The sequence below is a fragment of the Haemaphysalis longicornis genome, unplaced genomic scaffold (genome assembly GCF_048455015.1).
Source record: "Haemaphysalis longicornis isolate Haplotype H1 unplaced genomic scaffold, Haemaphysalis longicornis Haplotype H1 scaffold_10, whole genome shotgun sequence".
NCBI classification, from domain to species: Eukaryota; Metazoa; Arthropoda; class Arachnida; order Ixodida; family Ixodidae; genus Haemaphysalis; species Haemaphysalis longicornis.
Genome location: NW_027526204.1, coordinates 97,871,680 through 97,888,351, shown reverse-complemented (window position 1 = coordinate 97,888,351; position 16,672 = coordinate 97,871,680). Strand labels below are relative to the sequence as shown.

The 16,672-nt window shown below is 44.0% G+C and overlaps 1 long non-coding RNA gene across 1 annotated transcript in view; it reads right to left on the bottom strand.

The window, feature by feature from the left end:
- Positions 1-15,385, bottom strand: part of LOC144157852 (uncharacterized) — a 45,780-nt gene extending 30,395 nt beyond the window's left edge. Inside the window, exon 1 of the long non-coding RNA XR_013319892.1 lies at positions 15,254-15,385. This is a non-coding gene — a long non-coding RNA (uncharacterized LOC144157852). The remainder of the gene's footprint in view (positions 1-15,253) is intronic.
- Between the last annotated feature and the right edge of the window lie 1,287 nt (positions 15,386-16,672).

The window sequence follows — 16,672 nt, the reverse complement described above, 5'->3', positions numbered from 1 at the left end:
CTTATTGCGTATATTACTTCGCTTTCAATTTGCTTTAGATTTTTTATAGGCGTACACGCCGCACAGGTATATGCAGCTTACGGCGAAACGTTGTACGTCAATTATATAAAACAATACTTGTTCGCTAGAAACAGTAATCATCATAATCATCATCATCATCATAAACCTAGTCAGGTCCACTGCAGAACGAAGGCCACTCCCATTGACCTCCAACCACTCATGTCCTGCGCGTCTGGAGTCCATAGTTTACCCCCGAATGTCTTTATTTCATCCGGTGTATTCGGCCCGTCTCTGAAGACAAAAACATGCGACCAGGGTTTCAAGGTGACTCCTGAAGTATGGCTAATGCACGATCACAGATATTGTTGGAAACTATGGGCGTGTTTCACGGCGAAACCAAAACCGAAACTTGTTCAAACTCTCCGAAAATACACCACAGTAACTTTATTACGACACATACTTGTTGCGAATAGCACTGAAGTATTTGCTAAAAGAAACATCCTTTAGACAAACGCAGGTGCGCATGCATGAACTCTAAAATCTTGGTCGTCTTCGATTACATCTCAAGATGAGTTTGCGTCGTTTCGCATTACTGCAGCAGTTGCTGCGGCCGCTGCAGACCTCGCAAGGTATTTTTTTCTTTCGGGCTGCATAAAAGAAGAAAAACATGTTTTTTTGCGCCCGTATATGCAATGAAAACACAAACAGAAGTTAAATAAATAAAAAAAGTGATTGGTTGCGTCTTAGCAACGAATTAGCTTGGGTCTCTAGTATTCTTAAAATTCCAGCTCGACAGGTCAAGAAGCTGCCGGTAATGATAAGGCTGTGACCCGGTTTATTTTAGAGAGAGAGAGAGAAAAAAAGTGAAGTACGAAAAAAATATTGAGAGAAGGAAAAGCAAATTTTTGAATAGAACGAGATAGCCAGGAAAAAATTGCGAATGAAGATATAGCTGTCTAGCAGAGCATCCGGCCTGTTGAACTCTTGTTGTTGTTGTTGTTGTTGCGCCTTTAGGTATGGCACATACCGAATCAGGGGATCGGCCAATCAACAGGGGATGGTTAAAATGAATGTTGAACTCTTAAATTTTGTTTCCTTCTTCTTCGTCTTCGCCCATTCTTTCGCACACCTTATCCCCATCACATTCTGGGATTGCTCGTTGAATCATGACAGGATCACTGTGAGGTATTGGACGATTGCAGTCAACACAAGTTACTCCATCGTCCCTTGTGGTCTAAACCACAGATACTGAGGGGGGGGGGGGGGGAGAGGAGGCGAAGAGCCCTTTGACATAAATTAATGCCTTTAAATTTGAAAGAGATGTCCAAAACTTGAAATGTCAATAAAAAGGGGGGAATCAAATGTAAAGGCTAAATGTAAAGGGGGAATCAAATGTAAATTTAGGGATGTGTATACAGCCTGGTTTGCGAGCCGACACTGGGGTAGGGGTGTCTCGCACCTGCCGTCTCGCAAAGAGACGGCATGTAGAAATTGGAAGTTATGGTAGGGAATGCGTACGCAATCTAGCCTCTGTTTGGCCACTTTAATTCTTTGTGTTAGTTTGTGTCGTCCAGTAAACCTATAATATATTTTCTCGCTTTCTATGAGTATGATGGAAAGGCCGATGTCCTAAGATCGTCTCCAGGGTGAACAGTTCATTGTTTCATGAGCTCAGATTAGGGAGCACGTTTATTTTGATAAATATAAGGGACAACGTCAACAAACATGCTCATTCTTGCTTCCCCGTCACAAGAGTCGCAGTTGGCGCTGCTAGCCATCCCGGTAAGTAAGGATAGGCCTTCGTGAAAGCCACTCCCAACCACCCTCTTTAAAGCAATGTAGGCTGGGATTTTGGCAGACCAAACATATTATAGCTGTGGAGTAGAGGGTACTGAATGTAGAGGCCAAAAGGAATGAATTCTGGTGTATTCTTTTGGATAATGGTATTCCTGCGCGCGCAAGAACGAAGCACCATAATGCTGTGGTCGTTGAGAGGGCAAGCAAGATGGTGCTGTAAATATCCTGGCCTTTCCTTGACAGCTGAATTACCTAAACTTTTGCCAGGGATCCCACAGTGACTTCGGAGTAACTGAACTACATTATTATTGCAAGTTAAACAAAATTACACCATCTTCCCGAAGGGGAACCCTGAATAGTATGCGAAGCAGGCATGGGGTCGATTCAAGTGCCCATTAGATTTCAGTTCGTCGTTTCCGTCAGGTTGAGGTACGCAGCTACCGTTATATTTACCCCTTGGTTTCCATGGTAACTACCACACTTTTCACTTACCGGAACTACGAAATGGGAAATTGCGTTGACCCCATGGCTGTTTCGCATAATACTCTTGGTTCTCCTACGGGAAGGTGGTGTAATTTCAGATGCGACTGCGTCTCATTCACTCGCCTTGTCCATGCAGCGTCGTCGGCGTTTTTGTCGTCTGCTCCTCCCCCTACACTATAAAAAAATAATAGTTAGCGGCGCCCGGTTTCGATCCCACGACCCTGTGGGCGGAACGCGAGGGGATATGGGCTCTTCCCACTGCGCCAGAAAACCGAGACAGAATGGAATGCTACGAAAGCGCCATATATCATTGACTCATTTAAACTACGTCAAGATGCTACTGATACAACGCATGATGGGCCAATGATTAACACTTGAAATAAAAGAAAAGAAGCTCCCACTTACAGCAACAATGATGGAGTAAAGGTTACTGCGACAGCGAACCTCCAAGCATACCACTTAGAGAGATTGGCCAAGATTGGCCAATAAAACATAATAATAATCATAAAACATAATATTTCATACGCGTTCCCGACACGTTTCACGCGATTTCAGAATCAATCCAACGGAAACACCAAGTGAACCCCACGATGCGTCGCACCTACTCAGGGTTCCCCTCGCGGGGAGGTGGGCGCAATTTTTATTGGTGGGGGGGAGGTGTTAGAGTGGAAAGGCATTAAAGAGAGAGAGATACGTTGTACGTGGTATGAGTTTGTCTTTATTCAAGCATTATCATCATCATGTTAAGGGAGAGAGAGAGAGAGAGAGAGAGAGAGAGAGAGAGATTTTTAATGAAGTCTGGCGATGTTAGCTGGGCAAAAATGCCTAACTTGCTACGCCAGTTGATGACGTGATGAAGATGATGGCGATGATGTTCAAGAAGTTGATGTGTACAGATACGGCGAGTTATTCACAGCGACTGGTCTAGACCTGTGTATTTCAGGTACTCTATCAGAGCTTTGGTAGCCCGTAAAGCACGTTTGGGACAAGCCCATGGTCCTAAAACGTCCTTTAGCTGCATGTCCACGGAAAGCGGCAGTTCCAAAGACACTGCGATGGATAATCTTTGAGCACTGACTCGAGCACATTCACAGAGCAGGTGCTGCAGGGTTACTCGCACATAACAGTGTGGGCAGAGTGGCGACGTAGCCTCTTTTATCTTGAAGAGGAAGTTGCGCGTGTATGCGACATTCAAACGCATGCGATTTAGAATTGCTTGTACACGCTTAAGGAGTCCTGGTGGCATTTTAAATTTGCAGTTGGGATCGATGAAAGATAACGGAGCGTAATGACGTGATACGTCATCCCAGGCTGCTCGCTGCATGTTCCAAGCCACGCTGGATGCAAATATAGATGCATATTTCCTGTAGAATGGTATAGCTATTGCCGATGCACTATGCTTATGCCCAACGGATGCAGCAATGTCCGCCTTCACATTGCCAGTTATCCCACAATGGGCTGGAATCCACTGAAGTGCAATGTGATGGTGTGCTTGTAGAGCTTGAAGAAGTAAAGCGTGTATGTCACACACAAGCTGGTTTTTTGGAAAAGATGCTAGACATTGAAGGGCAGCCTTTGAGTCTGTGAAGATGGCCCACCCTCGAGCGGGTTGTTTGACGATATGAGCGAGAGCCACCCTCAGATCTGCAAGTTCAGTAGCCGTAGTTGACGTTCTGTGACTGAGCATGACGCTGATGGTAGTACGGGATGACGGTATCCACACCCCCATAGTGGATGATGTTGATGGCACCGACCCATCAGTGTACACATGGGTGTGATCTCTGTATATCCGCGACATGTAGTCCAGGGCGAGGAACTTTAGTGCGGGAGCCGGAATATACTCCTTCCTCGTCATACCGGGCACAGTAGTCGCGACTGGCATGGGCAGGAACATCCAGGGCGGGTGCTCAGGAGGAGAAGGCTCTTGATACACCTTCGGCAGAAATTCACGCACTTCTTTGGCCCAGCTTGTCGCTAGAGGATGGCCCCGCTGTCTTGGCACAATCCACAGACGCGCACGGAGAAACTCCTGCGTGCTTAAAGCGAGTGGTGAGAGCTGCCTGCATTCTGTCAGCGTTCCGATGGTAGAGGTTGTCTTTGGAACGCTAATGCAGACCCGCAGGACTTGTGCTTGTATGCTCTCTAGCGCTTTGACAGTTTCTTTTGATAGAGGGACCGAAGCAGGGATGCTGGAACCCATCAGGCCAACGCAAAGCGCTTTGTATACTCGTAGAAGAGAATTGACTGAACAACCGCCAGTGTTGGTGGAGAGCATGCGGAATATGTGGGCCAACGAAGTAATCTTGTCCTTGAGGTGGCGAACATGAGGCGACCAGGTGAGATTACTATCAAATGTCACTTCCACGTTGTACGTGGTGTGAGTTTGTCTTTAGCATTATCATCACGATGTTCAACGCGGGTGACGTCGAGCTGTGGTTGGCGTTCCGCTTTCATTATGACCGCCTTATGGTCTGTGAAATGTAAAGTCAAGGGCTGTTGTAGTGGATGAACCCTGAAGTTGGTGAAGATGAGGTCGATGCACATTTCCTGGATGGTTGTAGGCTGCTTGTAATCACGGCCCGTCGAGACTTGCCGACGGACGCCGCTGCCGACGATGATGAAACGTCGAAGGCGCGTGAAGCGTGCTCGTCTCGTGCCAGCCCAGGAAGACACCGGAAACACTGTCGCTCCAGGAGCCCTTAAAGTGGAAGCGTGCTCGTGTCATGCCGGCCAAGAAGACACCGGCAACAGTGTCGCTCCAGGAGCCATTGAAGGGACCAGGCGTTCAGCAAGCCGAGCATGCACAGTGGGGGTGTGGACGGCGCAACAACGACAACGACAAGGGAGGGACATAGCCCCGACCATCAGATGCTTCGCACCTAAAAGCCTAATAAAACCTTTCTCAAATTTCAAGCTCAAGTTGGTGAAAAGAACCGTAGCGCAGGACTTCACGCGTTCTTTCCAGGCCGCTTTCAAAATCTGAAACAAGTGACCACTTTTGTCCCGCACATTCAATAATGAATATATAAGTCCTACGATTGGCTGAAAGTTTAGTAGCGTCGGGTGCGTTGCATAGTTAACAAGAAATCGAATTGGTGTTTACCCAGATTGTATGGCCACCCCATCTCCCGGTACACTCCCGGTACATCACAAGGCTGCCCTTTCACACACTTTGGCAACACCCTCAAAGCCGGCCCCGTTCGTCAATTGCAGCCATTCTCACCGGCCACAAAGCTGAAGCCCCTTCCAGGTGCCCACATGCGGTTACACAGTGCCCTGCATTCCTGTCACTGGCAACGCCCGAGATTCTTCTTCATCTTCTCGGCATCGGAAAAACGTCTTCTTCCCAAATGGCCCGAAAAAATCTTGCTATGATTTCAATGCACCAGACGCCATGACCGACAACATATATACAAATCTAGTTGTCTGACGTAAAGACTCCGCTATCATGACGCATGATCATTTGAGTCACGTATTGGTCTCTTTATCATGGTATTTTAATGCGACTGCTTTAATGCGTAATGCGGCTGCTTCAATTGCCAATGGCTCAACAGGACCAAGTTTGGCATCTACAAATCACGAACTGTCACACTTGGTTTTCTATTGGCATGCTTTGAAGTGACAAATTTAAAACATTGAATCTACCTTCAGGCGCGCATTTTTGAATTCGAATAATTGCATACAGGCAACATGCAATACTGCTCGCACCGGTAACATTGGCGGCTAGTTTGCGCTCCAATACCAAAATGAACGTACAAAGAACAGCAAGTGATGTTGAACGAGACCCATAAACGCGCCTTATCAAAGCATTTTACAGGAAAAATATACGATAAAGAAGAGATGAAGCCACGGCAACAGGGAACACAAGTACAAAAACAATGCCAGCATTCATGAAAGACGTTTAAGCATTGTGCAATTTTTTAGCTAGTCTTTACTCCGCTTGTAAGAGTTCGCTCAATATTTTAGCCTCCTTTAACTCGACGAGTCTTTGTCCATATACACCATGTCATAGTGTTAAGTAAATAGTTTTTGGAAGCTACCCTCTTAATGGGCACCGGTAAATTGAATACTACGGTGGGTAGCAGAATATAAAAGCGTATTATAAAAGTAACTTCCTGGTCCACTCTTTATACGCCTTATTGAACGGCAGAACACGAAACGATTGGTTTATTTGTTTCAACATCTTTAGGAAAAGTAACGGTTCGTAGCACACATTTTTGAATGTAGACGACACGTTCTACATAGGTTTTGTACGTACTGCCTCAAAACCCTAAACCGAAATAAGGTGACTCTGTACAATCGCAAAATCTCTGGAAGGTCCTAACACTGACTGGTTTTTAACAATACATGACAACCATACGACAATTTTGAACATAGCTACCAATTTCATACTTCCGATGCACATTCGATTCTAAGGAACTTGTAAGTTGGTGAAAAGAACCGTAGCGCAGGACTTCACGCGTTCTTTCCAGGCCGCTTTCAAAATCTGAAACAAGTGACCACTTTTGTCCCGCACATTCAATAATGAATATATAAGTCCTACGATTGGCTGAAAGTTTAGTAGCGTCGGGTGCGTTGCATAGTTAACAAGAAATCGAATTGGTGTTTACCCAGATTGTATGGCCACCCCATCTCCCGGTACACTCCCGGTACATCACAAGGCTGCCCTTTCACACACTTTGGCAACACCCTCAAAGCCGGCCCCGTTCGTCAATTGCAGCCATTCTCACCGGCCACAAAGCTGAAGCCCCTTCCAGGTGCCCACATGCGGTTACACAGTGCCCTGCATTCCTGTCACTGGCAACGCCCGAGATTCTTCTTCATCTTCTCGGCATCGGAAAAACGTCTTCTTCCCAAATGGCCCGAAAAAATCTTGCTATGATTTCAATGCACCAGACGCCATGACCGACAACATATATACAAATCTAGTTGTCTGACGTAAAGACTCCGCTATCATGACGCATGATCGTTTGAGTCACGTATTGGTCTCTTTATCATGGTATTTTAATGCGACTGCTTTAATGCGTAATGCGGCTGCTTCAATTGCCAATGGCTCAACAGGACCAAGTTTGGCATCTACAAATCACGAACTGTCACACTTGGTTTTCTATTGGCATGCTTTGAAGTGACAAATTTAAAACATTGAATCTACCTTCAGGCGCGCATTTTTGAATTCGAATAATTGCATACAGGCAACATGCAATACTGCTCGCACCGGTAACATTGGCGGCTAGTTTGCGCTCCAATACCAAAATGAACGTACAAAGAACAGCAAGTGATGTTGAACGAGACCCATAAACGCGCCTTATCAAAGCATTTTACAGGAAAAATATACGATAAAGAAGAGATGAAGCCACGGCAACAGGGAACACAAGTACAAAAACAATGCCAGCATTCATGAAAGACGTTTAAGCATTGTGCAATTTTTTAGCTAGTCTTTACTCCGCTTGTAAGAGTTCGCTCAATATTTTAGCCTCCTTTAACTCGACGAGTCTTTGTCCATATACACCATGTCATAGTGTTAAGTAAATAGTTTTTGGAAGCTACCCTCTTAATGGGCACCGGTAAATTGAATACTACGGTGGGTAGCAGAATATAAAAGCGTATTATAAAAGTAACTTCCTGGTCCACTCTTTATACGCCTTATTGAACGGCAGAACACGAAACGATTGGTTTATTTGTTTCAACATCTTTAGGAAAAGTAACGGTTCGTAGCACACATTTTTGAATGTAGACGACACGTTCTACATAGGTTTTGTACGTACTGCCTCAAAACCCTAAACCGAAATAAGGTGACTCTGTACAATCGCAAAATCTCTGGAAGGTCCTAACACTGACTGGTTTTTAACAATACATGACAACCATACGACAATTTTGAACATAGCTACCAATTTCATACTTCCGATGCACATTCGATTCTAAGGAACTTGTAAATAGTTGTAGCGGCATACTCTGTTCAACCAGGCGATATTAAAAAAATATAGACGGGAATCATAATTAGTTTCCGTTCACCGTAAATGGAAGACTACAAAGTTGGTTTTGTCGGTTTTAAGGGCTAACGGATTCTCCATGAAAAGTCGGTTATTTGTATTTTTAGTGTAAGCCGATTCTGCATAAGCCATTCTGTGACACCACCGAATTTTTGAATATAATTTGCCCGCAGTTCTTTAATTGTGTCATCGTATAATAACGCCGTACAATTAAACTTCAGTACACTTTAACAACAACGGAAGATCGTTGACGTGTAGGTAGAAGAAGACGGGACCAAGGGCTGAGCCTTGCTGAACGCTCATTTAACACACAGTGAGCGTGAGAGAAAGTTATTAATTACAGTATCCTGCTCCCACTCCGAGAGATAACTATTTAGAAAATCAGATATTCTTCCTCTAAAACCGTAAGCAAAGATTCTGCTGCAATATTATCGAATGCATAGCAGTATAAAACGCTTTTTTTATGTCTAGAATTACAACCGTAATGTTATTCAATGTAAGGCTGCAATAACCAATTGTGTCAGTGCAACAACAGAAGATGATGTGGATCTTTCAGTCCAAAACCCGCGCTAAAAATTCCTGCATGCGCAGACAAATTATTTTTGACAAACAAAGAATAAACATATTCAGAAGAGATACTCGTCTATACTTTTAAGGGGCAGAAAGACCTTCCGTATAAATTGGTCCTACCTTGGATACTTTAAGGGAACCAGGATATTTCTCCTTCACGAAGAAGTGAATAGTTATATGCCACCGGTTAGCACCTAATATCTTTTATTTTTTAATAACCTCATGAAAAAATCCATCTCTTTCTGGCGCTTTACTTACAGATATTATTTCTAGTACAGTTTTTTTTATTCGAAAGTTTGCCCTGCGGCATAATAGATGTAGGCGCTTACAGAAACAAGAACAAGTTAGTTTCGTGTATAAAGTTCAGGAGTTGTCGGTGACACGGTCCATGCACCCAGCGTTGCAGGTCAGGAGGGCGGCCAGGGTGGAGACCGGTTGCACGAAGGTGCCGCAGGAGAACTTGATGCAATCCCGGGCAGGCCCAGAGCAGGTGCTGCACATTCACGTCCCCAATGGCAGTGGTGCAGAATCGACTGGTTGATCCGTGTGGGCCGCGGTATTCCAAATATCCAAACTCTATATAATGTGCCGGAAAGCTATCACTAACTGGTTCTGTTAGTATAGAGGGCTCATAAGGGGGAACAAACAGTGTTGCTATTGACGGCCCTATGTTCGAGCAGTACTCACTAGAAGCCTCTAGTGTGGCTGGATAGACTATTTCAGGCAATACAGGCTCATATGATTTGAGCCGTCGCAGACGGTGTAATTTACAGTGACGCAAATATTGTGCGTGTTTCTATCGACTTTTTGTACCAACGAAGGGTAATATTTTTGTTTCAGCAAGAGATACTAATATATTCCTGAAGCATTTAAATTGGCTCTTGTAACAGGACTTAGGCCTGGGCTCGTTGGTTTTGTGGCACCACTTTTGTTTGTCCTTTAAGGTTAACTATAATTTCATCGTTGATCCAGTGACTGATAGGCTTAGTGTATTTGTTACGCGTTTACTTTAGCTCTCAGCGGCAACATGGTGATGTCATGAGGACGAGTCTCTTTATTCAAGCGGGCTATATCGTAGGAAACGCTGAGAGCGGGCTTTACTTTTACAGGACTCCCATAAACTTCTCCAAAAAGAATAGTAAAAAATTGTGGCTCACCGCACAAGCTAACATTGCTCTCACCAGTTCTGTTTGCTCACCCGAACTCCCTTCTCCAAGAGTCACGCGCGTGAGTCCTTGGTGGCTGAATTATTTGCTGCAAGAGCACAGCAGTCAACACATCCAGTCAATTCCCTATGTCCTAACGTATTTCGAAAGAATCGCCGGTGTAATGTCGTTCGAACGCAAGTATGTGGTGACAACTTGCGGAGCGTGACAATTTCCACAAAAAGCTAACTTTTCCCATGTCAGCGTAGCTGCGTATGGGCACACACGTTTTGTGTCCGTGGGCAAAAACTGCATAGCAATGCGTGTAGAAGCAGGCGTTGCTCTCCAGTTCGGTATCACCCATCAACAGGTTTTGACCGAGGAAACTTTACCGATAATCATCATCGCTGCACCGATGGCGGATCCCACAACCCGCGTTACGCGTACACAACGATGCTGGATTGCGTTGCGCCATAACAAAGGCTGTTGCTCATCCCCAGTCAGCCGGTTTTCACAGACTTCGTCTATCGGGTGCTCCGCGGGGATGCATTGAGACGCCTTATGAAAGTATTAACCGATTCCTAGGGAGCCGTTGCTTAAGTAGCGCAAGAGCCAATTTGGGTATCGCTGTCGAGAATGCGCTGCGATGGGAAGACCACAAGTAACCGGTTAGGAGGAGTGGGCGTTCTGGCAGCGATGGCAAAAGCAGCGGCGGAAATGTGTGAAACAACGAGGGAGGGGGGCGAAAACGATGGATGCCAAAGTTCTTGATGGGTAGGCCAGCCGTAAGGGGCAGGCAAGGCAGGCTGACGCGTTTCGCGAAGCTGACAACGCAGGCGAAAAGACACACGTGCCATGCTGCTCAAGTGGAAAACTGCCATGGAAATGTACGATAAATAAATTAAAGACTTTCACGGCAGCCAATTCTATAGTGTGTGGCCGGGTTTTTTGTTTGTTTTGCGCTTGACCCATCTGCACGTACACGCCGTTGCCGATATTAAGGAATAAGTTTTGCTGAAGTAAACGCAGCTCAGCTTATTGCGACAACATTTAGGTCGTCTCCAGCACGTTCCGCCCCAACAGATTAGGCATGTGCGCCTAACCACAATTTTCAGCTGCGACAGGCAACCACCACCACCGTGCACAGTTTTCCTGCAATTTTGTTTTTAATTTGGGTGCTTCCGGAAACCAGTTTGCCGAAAGATAATTGCACGCAGAGTAAATGTTTGGGAATTCGGTGCGCTGAGGATAAGCTGTGTAGGGGAATTGGTTTACCTGCCCGCTCGATGTTTCCCCTTTTCGTATAGAACATTGCGGTGCCAATGCATCCTAAAGACGCTAAACGCTATATTGAACATCCCGTTGCCCTTGACTATAAAAAAACGCTGATCACAGTTAAAGGATTGCTCACATCACCGACATCAGGAATTGTTTATTGTTTATTCCCTCCGCACAACACTGCTCCTTGCACCAAGAATCGTCTGCTCACTGCCGAATGTGACTGATGCATTGTGCGCATTTTTTTTTATTAATAACTGCGATGTTCCATGACGAAATATTTTGGAGCAGAAATTTAAAGTTTATATTCCATTTTTTGGTTCAAGATATCGTGGTTTTGATACTTTCCTTTCTTTAGTTCATTTCTTGTGCCACCCGTCCTGCGCTAGTTTTTGCCATTTTCTTTTCTACTACATTCATGCGTTTGTCCGTCCGCCCATATGTTTAGGTGAATATCGGGGAAGCTTTTTTGGCTCTTATTTGATCACTAATGTTCAGTTTTTTGTTAAAACGTACTCTTTTTTTGGTAGCTTTGGCATTGTCATGATCAGGATGGTACGTTAATGAGCGGAACAGTTTATTTAAACGATAGGTGGTATGACCCTGAGTGAAGTTAGGATGGGCGAACAGAAAGGTGGAAGTACACACAATGGGCGCGGTTAGAATATTGTGATCCTACAAAACTGTGCGCAAAGTTTAGCGTGTCAATTTAACTAAATATACACAGTTCGCACTTAAGACATGGGGGTGCAATAGAAATTCAATACGCAAAAAAACGGTGTTACGACTAACAGAGTTTTAAGTGTTTTGTCTGTTATTATTTAGAGGGTAGCGTTGCTTCTTGAATTCATTTAGACACTGGCCTTCTAGATAACACAATGGCCGGTATTGTTGGAATTCGACGTACCCGATGGCATAGTGAAAGAGAAAACTGCTCATTTTTATAACTTTCTCGTGTGAGATCTCGGCGGCATATAAAGCCTTCTGATTTCATGTATTTTTTTGGTTACTAATTCGCGCAACTGGGAGAATTTCATCTATTCGTGGAAAACACGCTTATAATATGCTGTTATTTGCGCTAGAAGTTTCCAAAAGCACATATCCCAAAGGTCAGAAGTGCTGAAGTCATGGAGGTCAGTCGCTTCAATAACCTTGCACAGTCTTGGTCGATGCGTTTTCTGCTTTTGTATATAAAATTGGCTGGCATTTTAAAACATGACTTTTTCTACGCTGAAAACAACGCCCCACTGATGATAGTTTTTTGGACAATTGCGTTTAGATCAGAAAAATACGTCTTGGACCTCAGGTATTTCTCAGGTATTTTTGGACACTTTAGATGGTCGAGTAATTCCTTTTTTGATCCTTTCCTTCTTCATGCTGGTGAGAAACAGCCCCGCATTGGGGTTTATCGGCCCATTGAGGGAGGTGACTTTACCATTACCGAACACTAAACCCGCAGGTACCAACATTACATAACAGCACGAACTCGCAGCGAGAAATTTCTAAAATGTTTTCGAGGAGTTCACAAACGTATATTTGAGGGTACAATTGAACCACCAATGAAAATTCAGCGTTTGTAAACTACATTTTTGGAAGCCGCTTACCACGTTCATTGTACTACTCTGGCGCAGAGATAGCGATAGGGAAGTGAGCGCCGTCACTAGCTCCGCATGTGTAAGTTCGAGCACTTGTTAAGCGCAGACATCAGCATGCAGCTTCTTGTAACTTGTAAAGTTACCATGAACGTCCATTATGATTCTTTGGCAAAACGTCTGGTGATATCAGTTGTCTTTCGAACAAAACAGCGTTTCCATAATTGCAAATATCAACCTTAAGTACATTTTTATAGGCACTAGTCATTTGCAGCTGATGTGAATAATGATAATATTCACGTTTGCGCTTCTTGAAAGAGTAAACAATCTGGTCGTGTCCCTCCCGTGCACCCTTGAATACAATCACAAAAGACAAGTATTCCTGGCGACGTTACGCTTTGAACTACTGGTTTATTACACCTGATCGAAACACAACAATCGATGTATGATATTGTTGCCTGATAATGATAGATTGTATTTAAATACTTGGAATCAATACTTCTACGCTTTATCAGGCTTTTGAAAATAACCCACCGTTTAATTTTTCATTTCAAATACATACTTTTTACACTGTTATATTCGGTATTATCAATTTATTTTCCAACGAGGAGATCCATCCTCCCATCGTGGTGGCGTAGTACTTCTTATCAAGTTTTGATTGGTTAATTGTAGCGTTTTACGCGCCGACGCAACGCAGCCGATAAGGCGCGCCGTAGTGGAAGGCTCCGGATTAATTTGGCCCACCTGGGGATCTTTAACGTGCGCTGAAATCTCGTACACACGGGTGTTTTTGTGCTTCGCCTCCATCAGAAAAGTGGCCGCCACGGCCGCGAATCCAACCTGCGTCCTCGTGCATCAGTAGCGCAACGCCTTATCCACTCAGCCACCGCAGCGGCTCCTTATCAAGTTTTCAGTGCTGTGTAATGTTAGACACGATGCATTCGTTATTGACGATGCTTGGTATTATGTTCGCAGCACTGATATTTGGAACAGTTGTAGGCGTCATCTATCGGCCTTCTAGTTCTAGAGTACAGGTCACCCTTGACAGAATGAAAAATATTCTGAACAGTTTAAGCTTCAGCAATGATCATCCTGAAATAACATCGGGTGACTTCTTATTGATACTTATTGATACCTCAGCGGGTCACAAGTTGCATTAGCTACACCTAGCACAATCGCAAAAGGCACCGCCACGACAATAAACCATGTTTTTTAACATGACTCCGTGTTGGCTGTAGTTTATGCTGAAAGTGTGAGCAACTATCCCTGTGTTTGCTTTCCTTTGCACTTATAAGGACGTTCCTGCCGACAAGAAACCTGCTAACAATGCGAGGATAAATTATGGCTGTTGCAGTGAACTTCAACCCACGCACTGCAATGTCATCTTAGCTGAGGGCTTGTGTGCCGGGCTTCACAAATTTGTTAGTTCTTTAGCATCTCTATTCCCCAGCTGCACAACCCACTATAAGCGGAAGTACCTCCGACCGCCGTGCTCTTGAATGATAAAGTTTACTCTGAATAACAAAAAAAAAGAGGTGCGTGGCACCGTAAATGAAAACTTCAAGAACAGAATGATTTTTACCTCCAGAGATTCCGGATCGCTACGAAGAACGTGTTCAATATTATAATAAAAACAAAGAATTGCAATATATCACAGGTGGAGAAAGTGCAAGGCAATGTTAAAAAATGCCGGAAGTTAATATTAATACTGCAGACAAACCTCTTGAAGTCCTGTTATTCCAGATTCAATTGATACGAGTACCGCCGAAAAGTTTTGTTCATATATTACCTACACAGGGTCGCATTTAGGTAGCCAGGATCCTTTCACGCAATGGCATGAAGTAGGCAAAGCGATGGAAGGCTCATTTACAATTTATGAAATCGACTACCGTGAGCTTGCGAACGTGATATCAAATCTGACAGACAAGAAAGCCGACGGTCTTGATTGGGAAATTGTTCGTGCACTGAAGGAAACAGTGATGTGCCGGGGCTCCAGTTGCTTCGTGTCTTTATTATGGCATATTTCGTGGTGTATACCCGGACAACGCAAACATAGCAAGGGTACCACCGATTTTCCGAAGTTCAGACTACATTGAACATGGCAGTTACTCTCCGATAGCGGTCTTGAGTTTTTTAAGCCGTTTTCGGAAAACGTAGTTATATTCTTCTCCGCAAATATTTAAGCGTAACAACCTTATCACACCAGATAAACACAAATTTATAAAAAGAAAAAATCTGCGTTTTCCACTGTATTGGCGTGAACGAAACACGTGTACGTGCTTACATAGGAGTAAAATAACGGGCGTGATTTTTCTCGACCAAAACAGCACTTTGAATCCGTAACACACTCGGTTCTCGTTAAAAAGGAGAACATTATAATTTCATGGGCGGAACTTACAGTTTTTTCCAGTTACTTGGCAAATCGCCAACGGTAGGTTTCGTTTGCCGATGTTCCGTGGTCACAATTAGAAATTTGCCCTTGGATTGGGATTTGTCCTGTATTCACTGTTACTTTCCCTGTACATGATTTGCCTTTATTTGTAATTTGAGCCATCTAGTGTCTTAATTCACTTGGACGGTACCAAAATTATTGCCTTGAAAGTTCAGCCCAAGACGTAGTGGGTGTGATAAATTAGAAGTTGCTGTGATTACCAAACTGGCCAAATGGGCATAAATTAACGCTAACAGTTAGAAAACAAAGTACATTCTTTTCGCTCCCCACGTAACGGCTTTGATGCTGACTTCCCAGAAATATACTTTGACTATTGTGTGCATAAAGAAACTGAAATATTTAAATATTTAGGGGTGACTTGATTGTCATACCAACTAGAAAGGAAATATGGCAACGACTTCCTTTAACCTTTTAGTATGCTGTTTCGCCCTCTTAAAAGTAGAATGTACTTTATTATTCCAGTTCTGGAAGGCATGTAGTACTCATTCGTTCAGTGACACTTGACATATTGTTGTAAATCTTGGGCATTTTCGTATGAAACTTTCGCCATCATTCGCCTTCAAAAATTGCGCTACATATAACAATATTTTTAACTCCGATCTTCGCAGCCGTCCTCTATTCGCTGAGTTTCATATACTCCACTCCCTGCTTGTCCGTTAAATAAAGGTCTCCAAAGTTGTCAAAACAATTATTCTGAATTGTCGTCTTTTTCAATAAAATTGTTTGTGCTAGCTACCAAGAAAACTAGGAATGCTATTAGTGTGAATTTTAACTTACACGTAACACGAAATACCTATGATAAATGGTCAAATCATCATTCAAGTTAAAAAGTTTGGGACAGTTTACCTATAGTAATAATAAAAAAATACCTTTAGTAAGGTGGCCAGCCACTGTTGTATCCCCACCCAGCGATCGCACATATTTTGCTTCTTTCCACACCTGCCATGCCTGTCACTCCAACCACCGTACCTCCCCCCACAACCACATCCATATGCTTAAAGCGGAAAATTTAGTGCTTACACAACAGCTGTAACAGACAGCCCAACGCACCACAACACTGGAAAGTCGCATTGAGCAGCTCCTCCATAAAATGGAACACACAACTCGCCAGCAAAGCCTAAGGACTCCAAGCTAAACAGCTGACAGAAACATGCAAACAGGATTCCTGACCCACACGCACCAGCCGCTAACAGATACTTAGAACCCTTGTTTGCCATCCCAAACGCTGGTACCTCAGCGTTAGTAGACCTCAGGCACTTAAAGCGCGTTATACACTACATGGGAGACTGTCATGAGTCAAGGCCAATACCCGCCATGACGCACCAGAGAAGGAGGTCGAGGAGGAAAAGGAAGAAGGGAGATCGA